Source organism: Chiloscyllium punctatum, chromosome 4, assembly GCF_047496795.1.
Source record: "Chiloscyllium punctatum isolate Juve2018m chromosome 4, sChiPun1.3, whole genome shotgun sequence".
Classification (NCBI taxonomy): Eukaryota; Metazoa; Chordata; class Chondrichthyes; order Orectolobiformes; family Hemiscylliidae; genus Chiloscyllium; species Chiloscyllium punctatum.
Window position 1 is genome coordinate 59,560,281 of NC_092742.1, and position 17,204 is coordinate 59,577,484.

A 17,204-nucleotide genomic window follows, 5' to 3' on the forward strand; every position below is an offset into this window, starting at 1 on the left:
ATAAAATCTGCATCAATGCAGGGATTTCAGAGGCTGCAACAAACTAAAATGATTTTACATTGTAGTGGAAGGGTCAGAGACATAGATGGCTAGGGAGATAGAATGAACCAGGCATCTGATATAGCCATTGCATTTTAGAATTATCAGTGTTTTAATGCTTCGTCGTTGAAGGACAGTTAGATTGAGCCTCAAGGTCAATCTTGAGCTGGATTTCTGAAGAGAAGGTTGTGCTTACCTGCTGTTAACTCACTAGTGCTGAGTACATTTCTTTGATGAGCTGATGATCAGCAGGCAGGCAAGCAGAATGTTTTCAATTAGAGCCAAGTAACACTTAGCTATACTCCTCCCAATGTGGATTCTCAAGACCTGCTTGGCAGAAACACTGCAGTTTGCTGTTTAATTGTTTGGATGTTCTGTAGGTTTTGTCTATCTCAGTGGTGATCTGTAGCAGCCCTCAAAGCAGCTGTTCACAATCTCGTTCTCATGTTTGAATCCAAAATGAGGGGAGGTCTTGTGGTGTAGAGGTTGGGTCCCTACACCTGGCCCAAGAAGCTCAGGGTCAACTCCCATCTGCTCCAGAGTGGTGGAATCACATCTTTCTGAACAGGGTAATTAGCAAATGAGCTTTCAGTAACATAGCCATGCCAGTACTAAAAGTGTCAACCTCTAAAAGTCAGCCTGTCCTTTAGCTCACCTGCTGCTGGAACCTTATCTCAATTTCCTTTGTTGCTGCTGGAATTGACTATTTTAACACTTTCCTGACAATTCATTTATCTACAAACTTAAAGCCATTTAAAACTCTACTCCTTGTGTCCTCACCTGTACTAAAACTTATTCACACTACACTCACTTGCTTGCTGACCTACACTAGTTCTCAATCAAGCACCACCTCCTATTTTAAAGTTGTCATTCTCATCTTCAAGTCCCTTCATGGCCACACCTCTTCCTAGCTCTGCAATCTCCAGCTCTCAAAATCCTTTGGGATAGTTATGTTTTTCTAGCCTCATTAATCCTTGTTAATTTTGAACATTTTCATTTTTCCATCCTTGGTGAATGAGATAATTCTGTGTGAAGGTGAGGTTTGCTGGGTGCTAAGCTTCAAAATCCCCCCTCTAAGTGTGGAGGAGCAGAGGGATCCCTCAAAGTTGCCGCCCAAGTGGATAGGGTTGTTAAGAAAACATATGGTGTTTTGGCTTTTATTAACAGGGGGATCGAGTTCTACAAGTCCCTGGTGAGACCACACTTGGAATATTGTGTCCAGTTCTGGTCGCCCTACTTTAGGAATGATAAAGAGGCTTTGGAGAGGGTGCAAAGAACACTTACAAGGATGCTGCCTGGACTAGAGGGCTTGCCTTATGAAGAAAGGTTGAATAAGCTTGGACCTTTCTCTCTGGAGAGAAGGAGGAAGAGAGGAGACCTGATCGAGTGGAATAGTTTGAGTCAATAGCCAGAGCTTTTTCCCCGGGCAGGATTGACTGGTACGAGGAGTCATAGTTTGAAGATATTAGGAGGAAGGTATAACGGAGATATCAGAGGTAGGGTCTTTACACAGAGAGTTGTGAATGCATGGAATGCGTTGCCAGCTGTGGTGGTGGAAGCAGAGTCATTGGGGACATTTAAGTGACTGTTAGACATGCACATGGATAGCAGTGAATTGAGGGGTGCATAGGTTAAGTTACTATATTTTACATTAGGATTAAACCTTGGCACAACATCGTGGGCTAAAGGGCCTGTTCTGTGCTGTACTTTTCTATGTTCTATAAAACTTAATATCTCACTTTCTTCCTTTAAGGTGCTCTTAAATTCTATTTCTTGGCTAAAATTTGTTCATCTGCTCTAATATTGCCTTTTGTGACTCTGCATCAAGTTTTGCTTCGTAATGTTTAATGAAGCACCTTTAGATATGGAATTGCACCAAAGAATCTACATAAATACAAGTTTTGTTGTAGCTGAATTTCCATTCTCATCAGTGACTGTTATGGGTTTTAACTGTCCCTCCCCAATGATGATTGCAAGATTTAGTCGCAGATTTCTGGAGAATAGCAGACAGATGAAAAACATTTTGAAGTCTCTGCACCGCTTATTGGAGGATTTGATGCTGAAGAAGAATCGTCATTTTAAAACCAGGCACGAGGGACCTCTATCGTAAAGCTCATCAGGTGCAGCTGCACTTAGAGTATTGCATGCAGTTCTGGTCACTGCATTAGTTTGATTCCTTAGAGTATGGAAACAGGTACTTCAGTCCAACAAGTCCACGTCAACCCTCCGAAGAGTAACCCACCAGACCCATTCCTCTCTGACTAATGCACCTAATGCTATGAGCAATTTAGCATGGCCAATTCACCTGACCTGCATATCTTTGGACTGTGTGAGGACACCGATGCAGACACAGGGAGAATCTACAAACTCCACACAGATAGTCACCTAAGGCCGGAATCGAACCTGGGTCCTTGATACTGTGAGGCAGCAGTGCTAACCCTTGAGCCACCATGCTGTATTATAGGACAGATGTGAAAGTTTTGGAAAGAGTTCAGAGCAGATTTACTGGGATGTTGCCTGCTATGGAGGGAAAGTCTTACGAGGAAAGGTTGAGGGACTTGAGGTTGTTTTCATTAGACAGAAGGTTGAGAGGTGACTTAATTGAGACATAAAACAATCAGAGGGTTAGATCGGGTGGTCATTGAGAGCCTTTTTCCCAGGATAGTGATGGCTAGCATGAGAGGACATAGCTTCAAATTGAAGGGTAACAGACATAGGACAGTTGTCAGAGGTAGTTTCTTTATTCAGAGAGTAGTCAGGGAATGGGACACACTGCCTGCAGCAGCTATAGACTCGCCAACTTTACAGGCATTTAAGTGGTGATTGGAGGCATATGGACGAGAATGGAATAGGGTAGGTTAGATGGGCTTCAGATTGGTTCCGCAGGTCGGCGCAATATCGAAGACCGAAGGGCCTATACCAGCTGTAATGTTCAATCTTATATGTTCTATGTAGGTATGGACTGATATGTTTGAATCTCTGCTGCCTCACATCACCAGGGACCTCGGTTCAATTCCAGCCTTGGGTGACTGTCTGTGTAGAGTTTGCACATTCTCCCATGTGTGGGTTTCCCCCACGTGCTTGTTTTCTCTGCTAAGTTGCCTATAGTATTTATGGATGTGCAGGTTAGGTGCATTAGTCAGACGTAAATATAGGGGAGGGGGAATGGTTCTGGGTGGGTTACTCTTCAGAGAGTCGGTGTGGACTTGTTGGGCCTCATGGCTGTTTCCACACTGTAGGGATTCTATAAAGCAATTAATTCCCTTCTGATGACAACCTCAGCACACATTTCTAGGCTGGTGATGGAATGAATGAAAGTAGAAAATTGATGTCTAAGTCAGACAATGGCTGGAAAGAGTGTTCTTCCTCTTTATCATCAGGCACATCTAGAAATACTTCTTCAGAATAGAGGGCAGACGTTACAATGATGGATCAGAACTCCAAAATACTTATGATATTTACTACTTCTAATTCCAAAATCTGCATTTTTTTTTAAAAATGAGGACTGCTACACAGAAAATAAAACATCAATGTAAACTTAGTGACCTTGCAAAGATCTGTCTGATCCTGTAGAATGTTGCATCTATGAAGTGTCAGGGAAACTTCAAACATGGAGAGACCAAAAAGAATAATAATGAGAGGGGCTAACTATTTGCCCCCTCCCTCCACCCCTCAGCTGAAAGTCACTTCTTGCAGACATATCTGTTTTTCCCTTTAGGAATGCACAAAACTGACTGCAACTGACCAGTCTGTGTCCATTATTGGCTCATGTATGAAATAGTGTTTTTTTAAACTCTGAATGCTGGAATTCAGTTATTGTCGAAAGGAATCAGATTTGCCAAACATGCAAAACCTAGAATGTCAGAATCAACTCACGAACTGCTAATATAAGTGTTACTAGCATCTTCCAATAGTCGCTGCAAAATGTCTTATCTGCTCGGTCTAAGTTCCTCGTCAATTTCTGTGATTACTCTACTGTAGTGGTCACAGTGAGGATAGTTGTCCTGTGCCTGGATCTATTGGTAACAGTTACACTGAGTTTAGGAGGACAATATCAGGTACAAAGCAGCTCCTCAGTTATGTGATTAGTCAGCAGTTAATTCTTTCCAATTAAAAATCATTATCTAAATGCTGTGACAAGTAAGGTGATGAGTTGTCTCCAAGTGGATTTTTTTACATGGTACACCTAATTCAGATGAATGCTGCACCAGACATTGGCACATGCAGTCGGAAATTGCAAGTTTAGTAAGAAGAATGAGGCTTTCTGCCCTCACCCACATCCCCTCACATTACCCAAGAAAGGCAGCATTGCACGTAGAATAATGATGTGGACATTTTAAAGTTTGAGGTGCAAGGTGAGCTGCTCCGACACCATGTGCAGCCGATTAAGACTTTGGAGTGTGTTTGTGAATACTGGAAGGTAGGTGAAACTTCTCAGCTCACCTGACCATGCTTCTACTGCATAGCCATTGCTATGATGTTGATGGAGGTGACATAGCTAGTCACTGCTTGAGACTTACAACCAGAATTCTGTGACAACAGATGGTTTTAACCTGCAGTGTGTGTGTGCATGTGTGTCTGATTAATACAATTACATTTGAAAAATCTCACAGAGTTCACAAGCACAGCATACCCTTCTGACAGAACACCACACATACTCCACCTGCTCCAGATGTAGTGGTCGCCATTTTCATCTTGATTACAATTTTGATGAGGATGGAGGGTAACACAGGTAATGGTTCACAGAGTGAGTCACAGGATCAGCCTTTCAATCTAGCTAACCCCCAACATTCAAGTTCCTTTCTGTATTCTATTCCCTGCCATCCCCAAATTCCCAATTAACCCTTTTATTTAATTGTTTATCTCCTTGCATTACCCCCTGAATTGCAGCCTACTGTTTAGTTATGTCAACCAAAGCCAGGATGCTTGTGATCTTCCATGGTTCCCCTCCACACAGTAGCCCATAGCCTCCTATCCTTTATCAGCTTCAAGGTTGATATGCTGAGTTGTCCCCTTCACAATTATTGTTGCCTCTGCATTCTACATCCATAACCACACAACTGATTTCCTCAACATCCAGAGTACAGCAGTAGTCACGAATAGATTAGATTAGACTACTTACAGTGTAGAAATAGGCCCTTCGGCCCAACAAGTCCACACCAACCCACCAAAGTGCAACCCACCCAGACCCATTCCCCTACATTTACCCCTTCATCTAACACTACAGACAATTCAGCACAGCCAATTCACCTAACCTGCACATTTTTGGACTGTGGGAGGAAACTGGAGCACCCGAAGGAAACCCACGCAGACATGGGGAGAATGTGCAAACTCCACACAGACAGACAGTCGCCTGAGGCAGGAATTGAGCCCAAGTCTCTGGCGCTGTGAGGCAGCAGTGCTAACCACTGTGCCATCCTAAACAGAGCAGGAAAATCAACATTTCAGGCAAAAGCCCTTCACCAGCATCTGCAATCCTCACTTTTGCCTAGTAGCCACTAATAACCACATTTAAATTATAGTGAACAGAACCACAGGATTGACCATGGTCCACCCATGGCCCACCCAAATTCAGTTTAAAACAACAGCCCAGATGGATGCCTGACCAGATGCCAGTTTGATCATTGTGCAGCTTCCCGACTGGCTTATTGTCAGTCCAACTTTTACACTGCACCTACAGGACTGACCCTAACTCATAATGTAGGTGTATCATTGATATAGCATTGCCATAAAGCAACATGACCATCTCCTTGAATCATCATTGCTGGCAAACATGAGAACTGTCTAGCTTTGTATCCATGCTAAAAGTCAAGGCAAGACAAAAGTACTATGACCCCTCACATTCCGAATGATGTATAAGTACATACAAAGGCTAGGCAAAGCAGAGCTGCTGTGAGCATCCAAGTAAACACCAACTGAGTGTGCGCTAAGAATATAAACAAAGAACTTTGAGTTACATCCTGTTCCAATGTATGAGGTGGGTGCCTGTCCTTCTAGGCAAAGTAATCTGGTAGCAGCATTGCAACATAAATTGTCAATGAACTCCAAAATGCAGTCTTGAAGGCTAACTTGGTATTATAAGTTAGCGTGAGATATGAGACTGGGATGTATCTGATGACTCTATGGAAGGAAAATGCCCATGGAGCATGCTCTGAAATATTGGGGAACGCTGGCCTATGTGGATGCCTGGTAGACATCAAGCTGAACAGGTAACTGCTCCGATTTTCATATCCACATTTGACGCTGTCTAGTTTCTCTCCACGACCTGGGAAAATATCCACTTGTAGATAAATAAGGTAAAATGAGGTAATAACAAGATGCTGAATCATTCATAGTAGTTCTTTCCTATTCATTCACGAGAATCTTACCTAATCACTAAATCCTTGAACTCAAAAATCAGGCATTTTCCCCTCAATGGTTCAATTCTCATTTTCTCATTGAAGTCATATTTTCAACTGTTTCATCATTAAGGACCTGGAAAAATTTAGCCCTATGGCTGAAAAAAGGAATTGGGTATAAAAATGGGTATACAATGAAGGGAGAGTTACAGAGATGGAACAAAAGAGCTCCTGCAATGTCCACCTGAGAAGGAAATCTGCCATCCTCACCTGGTCTGACCTACATGTAACTCCAGATACACAGCAATGTGGTTGACTCTTAACTGCCTTCTGAAATGGCCTCGCTAAGATGTCTCAACAAAGAAATGAAATTGGACGGACCACCCGGTATCAACCTCAGCACTGGAATGAACAATGGCAGAAACAGCCAAACAGAGGTGGCTGCATTGGAATATAGTCAGGAAGGAATTGCCCTGGGAGTGGTCAATATTGACGCCAGACCCTGTGAAGTCTCATGGCTTCAGGTGAAAAATGGGCATGGATACCTCTTGCTGGTTACAATGTACTGTTCTCCCTATGCTGATGAATCATGACTCCTTCATGTTGAATGACATTTGGAAGAAGCTGTGAGGGTACTGAATGTATGCTTCAGTGTCCACAACCAAGGCTGGCTTAGTAGCAGGAGCACTGAGTCCTTAAGGATATAGCTGCTAGACTGGGTTTGCAGCAGATGGTGAATGAACCAACAAGAGGGAAAATACATATTCTCATTCTCACCAGTCTGCCTGCTGCAAATGTCTCTGTCCCTAACAAATCCAATAAGAATGACCACGATATAATCCCGTGGAGACAAAGTCCTGATTTCAGATTGATAATACCTTATATTGTGTTTTGTAGCACTTGTGTTGTGTAGTGATAAATGGGACAGATTCGAACAAATGTAAAAATTTGTCTGGGTATCTACTGGGGTTGTTGACCATCAGCAGCAGTGGATTTGTACTCCAAGACAGTCTGTAACCTCATGGTCCGGCATGGACCTCACTCTACCATTACCATCAAGCAGGAGGATCAACCCTCGTTCAATGAAGAGTGCAAGAAGGCATGACAGGAGCAGTACCAGTCATACCTAAACATGAAGTATCAACTTAGTGTAGCTACAAAGCACAACTACATATGTGCCAAGCAGCACAAACAATAACTGATAGATGGACCCAAGAGATCCCACAGCCGACAGATCAGATCCAAGGACTGCATCTTGCCACATGCAGTCATGAATGGTGGTGGACAATTAGACAAATCACTGGAGGAGGAAGCTCCACAAATATCCTGTCTTCAATGATGGAAGAGCCCAGCACATCAGTGTAAAAGATAAGGCTGAAGTATTCGTCATAATCTTCAGCCAAAAGTGTTGAGTGGATGATCCATCTCGTCCTCTTCCAGAAGTCCCCACCATTGTAGATGCCAGTACTCAACTAATTCAATTCACTCCATGTGATATCAAGAATTGGTTGGAGACACTGGATAGTGCAAGGGTTAAGCATTTGAAAACATGCTGACAATAATACTGAACACTTGTGCTCCAAACCTGCCATTCTCCTGGCCAAGCTGTTCGAGTTCAGCTACAAAATTGACATCTACCCGACAATGTGGAAAGTTACCTGGGTGTGTCCATAAAATGTGGAACTAATCCAACCTAGCCAATCAGTCTACTCTCAATTTGTAAACTGATGGAAGATGTCATCAATAATGTTATCAAGCAGCCCTGCTCAGTGACACCCAGTTTGGTTTCCACCAGAACCACTCAGCTCCTGAACTTATTACAACCTTGGTTGAGACATGGACAACAGAGCTGAATTCCAGAGATGAGGTGAGAGTGACAGCCCTTGATATCAAAACTGCATTCGGCTGAGTGTGGCATCAAGGAGCCCTAGCAAAATAGGAATCAATGCTATCAGGTGGCTACTCAACACAGGATGTAGTCATAGCTGGCACATAGAACAATGGTTGTGGCTGGAGGTCAGTCATCCCAGCTGTAGGAATTTCTCAGGGTAGTGTTCTCGGCTCAACCATCTTCAGCTGCTTCATCAATGGCCTTCCCTCGATTATAAGGTTAGAATGGGATGTTCGCTGATGATTGCACAATGTTCAGCACCATCGTCAACTCCTCAAATGCTGAAGCAGTCCAAGGTTTGTGCTATAAAGTGGCAAGAAACATTCATAGCACACAAATACAAGGCAATAATCATGATTAATAGAGACAATCTAACTACTAGCCCATGATATTCAGTGCAATCACTATCCTTCACTAATGGTAGAACATAGAACATAGAACATAGAACATTACAGCGCAGTACAGGCCCTTCGGCCCTCGATGTTGCGCCGATCAAAGCCCACCTAACCTACACTAACCCACTATCCTCCATATACCTATCCAATGCCCGCTTAAATACCCATAAAGAGGGAGAGTCCACTACTGCTACTGGCAGGGCATTCCATGAACTTACGACTCGCTGAGTGAAGAACCTACCCCTAACATCAGTCCTATATCAACCCCCCCTTAATTTAAAGCTATGTCCCCTTGTAATAGCTGACTCCATACGTGGAAAAAGGTTCTCACTGTCAACCCTATCTAACCCCCTAATCATCTTGTAGTGTGTGTGTGTGTGTGTACCTGTACCAAATGGACTGCAGCAGGTCAAAATCTTAGCTCAGCGCCATCTTCTCAAGGACATCTAGGGATGGCAAATAAACGCTGGCCTGCCAGCAAACCCACATCCAAGAAGTGAATAAAAGAAATAAGTCTTGGAGAATAGAAGATGTTGAAGGAGAAATATATTTATATATAGGGGTAAATTAATTATATTTTTTAGCCCCATCAGTTTTTCACTGTTGCACAAAAGTATAAATTAATTTCTATTTCTCTTCCAAATCTAAAGATGTCTTATGAGTTCAGGTGTTATTCTCAACAGTGATTGATAGCTGGATTGTCAAGTGAAGAGATTATCAAAATTAAACACAACTCTACTTTTATTCTACGTGCACACTTGAATAATTCCAGAGGGCCTCAGAAATATGAAGGAATGTGTATCTACCTGATTCAAAGTTGATGAAGGGTTATGCCTGAAACATTGATTCTCCTGCTCCTCGGATGCTATCTGACCTGCTGCACTTATCTAGCATCACATTCTCAACTCTGACCTTCAGCATCTGTTGTCCTCACTTACTCTGACCTACCTGATTGTCTAACTTAGTCACTGCTATAACCCTGCCACTGCTTTAGCTATCAGTTAGCTCAACTCAAGTTAGTGATCCAATCTGGAGGTCTGTCTGAACTGTGTAGTCATAGAGTCATAACCCATAGAAACAACCCCTTTGACTCACTACGTCTATGCTGATCAACAAACAGTAATCCCATTTAACTGCACTTGGTCTATAGTCTACTATGCCCTGTTATTTTAAGTACTCATCCAGCTACTTCGCAAATATTGTGTATGTATCTACCTCCATCAGCCTTTCAGGCAGCACAGTCTATATTTCCATAAACCTCTGAGTGAAAACATTCCTTTTCCTTTCTCCTCTAATCCACTTTAAACTTATGCCCTCTGGTCTGAGATGTGTCTGCCATGGAGAAGAGATTCTCACAATCTACTCTGTCCATACCTTTCATAATTTTGGATACCTCAATTAGATCCGTCCTCCTCCTTATTAGTCTTTGCAGGTTCTAGAAACTCACCATCCCAAATAAATTCCCCAGTTAATATGTAGTTCGCTTCTATGAATACAGATGAGAAGTATTCCTTTAGGATTTCACCACATCCACTGGAACCCCATATAGATTATCCCTTTGGTCTCTAATAGGCCCAAAACCTTTGTTGGTAATCCTTAACACAGAAAGCCTTGGGATTTTTCTTAATCACATCAGCCAATGATATTTCATGGCCTCTTGTTACTCTGCTAATATTTTAAAGCAACCTCCCACAATCTCTATAATTTTGAAAGGCCTTCCCTGTTTTTACTGTATTGGACCTGGCATGTGCTTCTTTCTTGTTCTTTACAAACTCTCAATATCTCTTGACATCCCAGGTTCCTTGTTTTTCACTGTTAGAAGAAACTACTTTGCCTGAATTCTCACTATATTACTACACTTCCTCTCCGGAATTGATTAAATCCTAATATTTGATTTTTGAAGCTGGTTAATTTGCTAATTTTATATAAAGAAAGCTGTGAAAATCATCTCGATAACAATCAGGCCTTTGTTTAGTTATCAAATGAAGTTGATATGATAAAATGTTATTTGTGAACAGATATTGATTTAATGGGACAATTACAAACAAATACTCTAATCATCGGCTATAAGATGATTACAATTTCTTTTGCTTCCATTTATTCCTTTCAGAATTGTAGCAGGAACTTTGTGATGATTGCATCCCTCTAATATTTCATTTTTTCTTTAATATTGCTTCAGTGGCTACATAAGTGAAATCCAGCAGCAAATGCAAATTAGGGAGATAAATGATGATCATTTTGGTGTGGGAAGAACAACTTGTTCATAGTTTGGCAAGTATTTCAACCATTATGGTTAACAAACAGAATCTAACATACAATCTGACTGAAGATAAAGCTATTTTCCCTCCCTCATGGTAATATGGCTTTGCTAACACAATTCCTACATATTATTTGGCGGTATGTTACTTTTTGAATGAAATACACTACTTAGAGTGCAGTGAGCTGATCTTTGACACAGACGAAATTCACAGATCCTGCTTATATATTCTTTAAAAAAGCATAAGAATGCCCATGTTTCATATTCAGCTCTGTATTGCTCCAAGAGCATTTCCCTTGTGCCCCATTAAATATAGGAAGCAACAAACACTAAGCAAATGCACAGACTCACAGGAAGTGGACAACAGCCTTGGAGCTTCTTGGAATTATGACATCATGGAGAGAGACAACAAAAGCACATCATGAGCATCATGACTGAAGGTTGTGAAGTTTGACAGATGTTTTACTTGCTTAGAGGGATCTGCCAGCATAAAAATTCAATGCATTTTTCATGGCCACTGACTGACATGATAATAATTGATTCAGGCAATCTCTGCCTTTGAACTGGTTTCCTGAACAGGACACAGGCTTGATTTCTTATCTTCCTGGCCTGTATGAGGGCATCTAAATCTAAAGTACAATTTATTTGTCTCATGTGAACAGTGTTAGAGGATATAGTTTCTCACAAGCTTAAAAGCATAGCATGTGTCTGGCACAAACAATGCTTTCTACAAACAGCTGTCCAATGCCTTCTTGGATGATTTGATGAAACTGAAAACTATTGGGAATTGATCAGACTTCCTTTAGATTTTCATCTTTCTGCATTCCAAAATCAGACTTAGTGAAGAGAAAATGAGCCATTACATTCTTAATCATCTGAATGTTGTTGAGCATCTTAGGCTGCATTTTATGGCCTTCCACTGGGTGTGCTTTCACTGGGGCAGCAGTAAAATATGACAGTTCACCACCTCAGTTCACCATCCACAGGCAATTTCTCTTAACGGAAAAATTGTAAGTCTAGTTATCTAATTTCTTCTTTTTGTTTGGAATCTACAAACTTTGAGAGATTTTTTTTCCACCCACATTATTTCTAAAAAGACTGTGTCATCTGTCTCGGCGAAAGTGAGGACTGCAGATGCTGGAGATTAGAGTCAAGATTAGAGTGGTGCTGGAAAAGCACAGCAGGTCAAGCAGCAGCCGAGGAGCAGGAAAATCGATGTTTTGGGCAAAAGCCCTTCATCAGGAATGAAGGCAGGGAATCTCTGGGGTGGAGAGGTAAATGGGTAGGGGGTGTGGCTGGGGAGAAGGTAGCCAAGAGACCAATAGGTGGATGGAGGTGGGGATAAAGGTGATAGGTCAGACCGAGTCTGTTTCAGGACATGGTTGAAGAGCTTTAGGGCAGAGGAGATGACTTGGGGGTTGCAGTGAGAGAGAGACTCACTGAGATTCTTATAGAGAGGGGAGAAGAGCTTCTTTAAGGTAGGCATCCTTGCAAGAGGATTCGCAATAAGGTTAAAATCAACTAGGCAAAAGTGAGGACCGCAGGTGCTGGAGATTAGTGTCAAGGTTAAAGTTGTGCTGGAAAAGCACAACAGGTCATCCGTCTGTCCAGCCTTTGTGCAAACATGTGTTTAGATTTAAAGTGGCATACTTTAAGTTTACATCAGTAATTTACAATCTGTTTTTGTCACACGACAAATAATTTTTTTTTTTGTTTTCTTGTTTGTTGATTAAACCTGTGATTGTAGTCACAATGAGGTATTAATCAGCCTAGAGGTTAAATTAGTCATATTTCACAATTGTGATTACTCATAGAATAGTGAGGCTTGATTTCAAATGTACTACTCTGATTAGGGATGTGGCACTAACATATTTTGTTTCTAATTCACTCATAGGATGTGGAAGTTACTGACTGGGCTAGCATTGATTGCTCATCACTAGTTGATCTTGAGATAGTAATGGTGAACTGTCAACTTGAACTATTGCAGTATATTTGATGAAGATATGTCCAAATAACATTAGGGAGGGGGTTCCAGGGTTTTGATCCAGTGATCCAGGAATGCTTGTCCTATTTCAAATCAAGATAGTGAGTGGCTTGGGAGGAAACTTGTAGGCAGTGGTGCCTCCATGTATCTGCTGCACTTGTCTGGTAATTGTCATGGATGTAGAAGGTGTTATCCGAGAAAATTTGGTGAATTTCTGCTGTGCATTATGTTAGTAGTAAACCCTGTTGCTACCGAGCATCAGTGATGGCAGGTTTGAATATTTGTGGACATGGTGCCAATCAAGTAGGCTGCTTTGTCTTGGGTGGTGTTATGATTCTTGAGTGTATTTGGAGATGTGCTCATTCAGATAACTGGGGATTATTCCATTCCATTCCTAACTTGTGCCTTTCATAGATGATGGACAAGCTTTAGGGAGTCAAGAGCTAAGTTACTAGCTGCAGTGTTCTGACCTGCTCTTGTCGCCACAGTACTTATAATTAGTCCAGTTCAGTTCACTGTCAATGGTTACCCTGAGGATGTTGATAGTGGGAGATTCAGTGATGGCGATGCTATTAAATGTCAAGGGGCAATGGATTGATTCTCTCTTGTTGGAGATGGTCATGTGTGGAGGGAATTTTATATACTATTTGTTGGTACAAGCCTGGATATTGTCCAGGTTTTGTTGCACTTAGCATGGACTGCTTTAATATCTGGGAAGTCACAAATGGTGCTGAATAATTTGCAGTCATTGGTGAACATCCCCATTTCTGGGACCTTTGTGATGGAGGGAAGGTCATTGATGAAGCAGTTGAAGATGGTTGGGCCTAAAATGAGGAACTCCTGCAGAGATGTCCTAGAAGTGAGTTGACTGATCTCAAACAACCACAATCATCTTCCGATGTGCCAATATGAATTCAACCATTGGAGAGATTTCCCCAGATTCCCATTGACTCCAGTTTTTCTGGAGCTCCTTGATACCACATTCAATCAAATGTGGCCTTGATATCAAGGATAGTCATTCTCACCTCAGCCCTGGAATACAGATCTTTTGTTCATTTTTCAACCAAAGCTGTAATGAGGTCAGCTTTCTTGAAATCAAATGGGATGCTGGAGATCTTAGGAGGAGGCCAAGATGAATCATCTACTCAACACTCCTGATTGAAGATTGCTCCAAATAGCCTTATATTTTGTCCTGATATGTTGCTCTTCCCCATCATTGAGAATTTGGATATTTGAAGAAATTTGTCCTGTAAATAATTTATTTGCCCTTCTCCATTCCTAACTAGGTGTGGCACCACTGCAGAGCTTAGATCTGATCTGGGGGTTATGGGACCACTTAGCCTAATTATTGCATGTTGCTTCTGCTCTTTGGCAAGCAAGTAGTCCTGCATTAATTCTTCACCAGGTTGAGACCTTGTTTTTACATTTGTCTTGTCTGCTCTTGACATGCCTTCCTGCAATCCTCATTGAATCAGTGTTGGTGCCCTGAATTGTTAGCAATGGCAATGAAGTATTATACCATACCATCAGGTGACAGTTTATTGCTGGTGACAACCAATACTGCTTATGGATGCCAATTTTAAGTGCGAGATGTGTTTAAAAGCTATCCTATCTAGTACACAGGTAATGCTGTGTATGTAATAGATGAATGAAAGTAGACTTTGGGTCAGTGAAAAAGGAAATATATAGGGATCTTATTAGAGACAGGATAGACAACACACAATCTAGGTAAATATGAAAGTTAACGTGCCTGAAAATCCAACACAGAGACACATGTAGACATCTAAGAATGGAGGGGGAAAACCAGGATTTGAACATATAAATCACCGTATGTTGAAAAATGGGCGAAAATGTGAAACATTTCATAACATTCTCTAAACCACATGGAAATAGGAGTGACCACAACATTGCTTTTGAGGTAGTGGAAGAAGAGATTAAGAAGAGGATCTGAATAGTACTGAGAGAGGGAGTGTTTCACACATCTTACAAAAACTGGAATGACTAGAACCCCTATGAATTCCTGTGGCAACACCATGTGTCTGAAGTAAATGAATATGTTTAAAGAGAAGTTATTCAAGGTGAGAGTAATTTCAGCATTGGATGGGTGAGTCAAGTTACCAACCTTTGAGGAAGGTGGGCAGCACAGAGGGGTGGCAGCACGGTGGCTCAGTGGTTAGCACTGCTGCCTCTCAGTGCCAGGAACCCGGGTTCGATTCCAGCCTCGGGCAACTGTCTGTATGGAGTTTGCACATTATCACCACGCCTGTTTGGGTTTCCTCCCGCAGTCCGAAGATATATAGTCAGGTGAATAGGCCTAACTAAATTGCCCATAGTGTTCAGGGTTATGTAGGTTATGTGCATTAGTCAGGGATAAATATAGAGTAGTGGGGCATGGATTTGGGTGGGATGCTCTTCAGTGAGTTGATGTGGACAAGCTGGGTCTAAAGGCCTGTTTCCATACTGTACGGATTCTAATTCAAACTGAAGGTCAATATCCAGGACTCTGCTGTGTCTAACTATGGAGAAAAATCGTGATGACTTTTTAAAAGATTACTGGTTATTATTTTCTTTTTTCATTTCCTTTTACCAAATGTAAAATAATGAAATGAGTAAACATGGCTACTTGGCAGACTGTCAAGCACTAATCAGCTAAGTAATGAGTCTTATTGTTTTCCAACTGTTGTAGGAAGTCAGTGCATCATGAGGATGGATGAGCTGGATGAATAATGCCTGGAGTGTGGGGGCAGGTCATGTGATGAAATCTGCAGGAATACATTTAATCACAGTTAGTAAACATAGTAGTGAGATGTCAGATAGTCAGTGGTGTGATTAATTGGGAACTATTCAAAGAAGATGCAGTACATCCCCAGGCCACTCTGGTGAAGGATATTGTTCTATAAGACTTGTATATCCAAAGCAAAATGAAAACAAGATTCTAGATTAGAGTGGTGCTGGAAAAGCACAGCAATTCAGGCAGCATCCAAGGAGCAGGAAAATCGACGTTTTGGGCAGTCCTTGTTTTTACCAAAATAGAAACAGTCAGGGCCAGGAGCATGGGACAATTTCACTAAGTCTGATTGCCTTGACATCTAGTGCCTTTTAAAAAATGTCAGTTAATTGCACATGACAGTATTTGTTTTTTTTTCTTTGCATGAATAATACAACATTGGACATCCAGAAACCGTAGTGGGCAGAATTTTACAGTTCTCTGCTGGGAGGTTTGCAGACTAGGCAGGGTTTGTAAGATTCCCTGGTGTCCTTTCCATCATGTCCTAACTGTCTCTGATCTGTCTGTGGATTGACCAAGCCAAGAGAAACAACTCTGCCTTCACCTTAATTGAAGCTTTTATATGGCCATTTAGTCACTTAATGGCCAATTCCCACCACAGCATCAATTTTGAGTCTGGTGGAAGAAGCTCAGGGCTAGGGAGGGGGGCAGGGAAGCTAGAAGGTCAACCTGTTCAGGCCATGGGTGTGAAGGGATTATTGCTTCCCTCAAGGTCCACAAATTTCTCAACCTTTGTCCTTTCTGTGGGTGCTCACTCACCCCTTGACGTCTCCATCAAGATCTTATCAGATTGTCTGGCAGCTCTCCAAGTTGGCTCAGTATCCCATCCCTGGCCATTTACCTCTTGAAGTAGGAGTGGGAAACCTTCAAAAATTCTTATTCTGTGTTATAGTGGCAGCGAATTTAATAACTACCATCATGGTTCAAACTGTACCTTAGCTTGATATGAAAATGAAAATCCAAAATAAAGCACTAATAATAAAAATCAACATTTATCTATATATGAAATTGAATACACAATTATGAAAACAAAGAAAACCAAGAAAGTCCCTCCAACCTGTTCAGCTTATCTTTAAAATAAATAAAGTCTTTTCTTTAAAGCATTGGGTGAACTTTAATGTAGAGCAAACAAAATTTCATTATCAGCTGAAGCAGAAGATTAAGTTGGCTTTTTTTCCGAACACTAGTCGATTTAGTAAAGCATCTTCACATTAATGGATAGTTAAGGGTTTTACTTTCTGTCAGACATTGTTGTAGTGTTTCCAATAAATAAATTCTTGAAATGTATCAGCCTTGTGATAACATTAACAGGAATTTGTGTTCTTTTATACAATCACAAGCTCAAAGTTGAATTCTTTACTTCCCTTTTACTTTCCTTTTCCTTTCAAGAGCTCAAATTGAAATTTATGATTGCTAATTCACTTTCTGAGTGAAGGAAGTGTGCAATAAATCCTTCTCAAAAGGAAAATAAAAACCTAGGAATATAAATGTAAATGGTACAACTGGTTATGC